The sequence below is a fragment of the Myotis davidii genome, unplaced genomic scaffold, assembly GCF_000327345.1.
Source record: "Myotis davidii unplaced genomic scaffold, ASM32734v1 scaffold2152, whole genome shotgun sequence".
NCBI classification, from domain to species: domain Eukaryota; kingdom Metazoa; phylum Chordata; class Mammalia; order Chiroptera; family Vespertilionidae; genus Myotis; species Myotis davidii.
Window position 1 is genome coordinate 72,051 of NW_006283542.1, and position 3,115 is coordinate 75,165.

General features: G+C 59.3%; 1 long non-coding RNA gene across 1 annotated transcript in view; it reads right to left on the reverse strand.

Moving 5' to 3' along the window:
• The window catches only part of LOC107183210, a 12,525-nt gene extending 9,410 nt beyond the window's left edge, over nt 1-3,115 (reverse strand). The window contains exon 1 of the long non-coding RNA XR_001513999.1: nt 2,769-3,115. This is a non-coding gene — a long non-coding RNA (uncharacterized LOC107183210). The remainder of the gene's footprint in view (nt 1-2,768) is intronic.

Here is a 3,115-nt window from a genome sequence, read left to right on the forward strand (position 1 = left end):
CGGGGTCTGGGCGGTGGAGGCGCCCTGAACGCCCCAGACTCACTCAGATCTTCGGGAAGAGAAGGGCGCTGGGACTCCAGCAAGATAACCGAACAAGAAACCAATCCCTTTGATGATGATCGATTCTCTGGGCGTTGGGCGCTGCGGCACAGCAGTGCGTGGGAGACAAGATGTAGGGGTTCACAGAATTTATGGTCTAGTAGTAGCAGAAAAGCAATAAACAAGTAGACACATCAATAAGATGAAAATCAAACGCACATACACATAACTAAGCCAAAAATAACAGGATTGGGGATGGTAGCATTAGAGAACTCATCAGAGGAAGCTTCCTGGAGGGAGGTAACCTTTTATTTTTAATCCTCACCCAAGGATATTTTTCCATTGATTTGAGGGAGAAGAAGGGAGAGGGAAAGACAGAGAAATATGGAGGTGAGAGAGACACATCGATTGGTTGCCTCCTGCAGGAGCCCCGACCAGGGCCCAGGCCAGGGAGGAGCCTGCAACCTGGGCACATGCCCTTGACTGGAATCTAACCTGGTACCCATCCATCCCCAGGCTGACGCTCTATCCACTGAGCCAAACTGACTAGGGCAAGGGGGGTAACCTTTGAACTGGGACCCGAGTGGTAAGCAGCAGCCAGCTGGGCCTGGGCCTGCGGGAAGGGCTTTGCAGGCAGGGAACAGAGCTTGCAAGGAGGCCAGCATGACCTGAGCAGGGTGATCTCGGGACCTGAGGCTACAGAGGAAGGGGGAGCCAGGCTCCTGGGCCATGGTCAAGATTTCGGGTTTTATTCTACTTCAGGGCGAGGCTGCTGGAGGCTGTTAAGCAGGGGGATGGCATGTGGCTGACGCTTCTCAAAAGAATCACATTAACTGCTATTCGAGGAATGGGCTTTGTGTGTGTGTGTGTGGAGGGGGCAAATGGAGGCAAGGAGAGCAGACAGGAGGCTACTGCAGTAATCCAGGCTGGGAGCTGGAGGTGGATGTTTTGGGAGGTGGAGGGAAGCGGTAAGTAGAAGCCAGGTGATTCCAAAGTTGGCTTGAGCCTCTGGGTGGTGGACGGTAGCCATGAAGCATTTAAATGGAGAGGTCGTGGGGGCTGGGGCAGGGCAGGACCGGGCCGGTCTGGGGGGACAGAGGTCAAGAAGGCAGTTTCGGACTAGCTGCCTGTACGATGCCTGGTGGCGGTTCCGGATAGACGGAAACTGTGTGACCGAAAGACAGACACGGAGGGCCTCAGGCTGATGAAAAAGAGGGGGAAATGTGAGAAAAACGGGGAAATAAGACAGACAAATGCTCCAAGAGAGCTGAGACTCAACACAGAAGAGCGCCCTGGCCGGCCGGCTAAGTTGGTAAAACATCCTCCCATGCACCCAAGGGTCCCTGGTTCCATTTCCAGTCAAGGCACCTGCCCAGATTGTGGGTCCATCCCTGGTCAGGGCACAGAAGGAAGGCAACCGATTGGTGTTTCTCTCTCTCCCTCTCCCAAATCAATGTAAAACAATATAAAACCAAACAAAATCCAAAGAGCAGTCACACAGAGTGCAAGGCTCAGAAAGGCTCAAATAGACCCTCGGGGACTCAGGAGAGACATGCAGGGCCTCCTCCTCCCAGGCTGCCTCCCGTGACTCTCTCTCTCTCTCTCTCTTTCTCTCTCTCTCTCTCCCCCTCCCCCAGGCCCAGGCTCCTTGGAGAACTCAGCCCCGAGGCCCCCTGGGCCCCTGGCCCTCCTCTCTGCCCTGGGCTGGCTGTGGTGGAGGATGTAGGAAGAACACAGTGCAGCTCGCCTCCCCCTGCGGGGGCCCGAGGCCGAGAGCGAGAGAGAAAAAAGGGGGAGCAAGCGGCGTGGGTCTCGAAGGGGCGGAAGAGCTCTCGGCGACCGAGGAAGAAGAAAGGAGGAGGAGGAGGGAGAAGCAAGATCTTTAGAGAACCCATCACTGTGAGGGATAACGCAAAATTATGCATCTTTCTACAGCCATTCTCGCCACCGTTCACGTTTCTGATTGTGACTCACCCCCCCCGCCACTCCCACCCCTCTCTTAGCTCAGGCTGGCACCCGGATCGCATGTGGGTAGTGGGTGTGCGCGTGTGCGTGTGCGCCTGCACGTGTGTGTACCGTATGTGTGCATGGGAGTGGGTGGGCAGGGTGGGGGAGGGGGGCTCCGACCTTCCCTCCCCGACACCCCCACGTCCACTCTGCCCCAAGCCTGCTGCCTCTCCCCCCCGGGGCTGGAGGTAGGTATGGGGGCTCCGGGGCAGAAGCTGTGAGGGGAGCTTGTCCTAGCCCCTGCTTTCCCAGTGTATGCACGCACACCCCCGTCCCCGCCTCCCCGCGGAAGAGGTGTCTCCTGGGCGGGTTGGCAGCTGGGAGAGGTGTCAGGCTGTCGTTCAGCCTCTGGGAGCAGGTGGGGGGTCTCCATCTGGGCTCCGGGTCCCCCCTGCTGTCAACCCCCAACTGCCTGCAGCCCAGGCTCTATCCCTGGCTCGGCGGCCTGAGACCTCCCACCTTCCCCTCCCTGGACTTTCTCGGCCCCTCCCGGGCCAACCGGTGCTTCCATCCAACTGTCAGGCTGGTGTCTGGGCACCTGTCTGCCTCAGCGCTTTGCCCGCCCCCACCCCTCACCCCTTGGCCACCTGCAGTGCCAACCAGCTGCCCTCCGCGACCCTGCAGCCGCCCACACCCATGGGTCTGCTGGTCTCCTCCTCCCTGGCTGCCTCTCCACCAACTGCACCTCCCAAAGGCTGACCTGACTGCGCACGCGCGTGTACACACACACACACACACACCAGCGATGGACCAGCAATAGCCCCCTGGCTCCAGCTGAAACCAGTGACCAGCTGTGGTTCCCCCGAGGGTGGGCAACCGTTGTCAGGAGGCGGCGCTGAGGGGCTGTAGCCTCTGGTTGTAGGAATACCCCACCCCGACATCCGGAGCCCGGACCAAGATGGAGTCACCAGCTCCAACTCCCAGGAGACCCTCTGCAAACACCCACCCTGAGCCACACCACCCAGAGTTTGGGGGGGGTTGGGGGTCGAGGACAGAGCAGGGGCAGGGGGGCAAGGGCAGTGACTGTACCTCAGACAGGGGCGTGGGCCCCATCCCACATTGTCTTCCA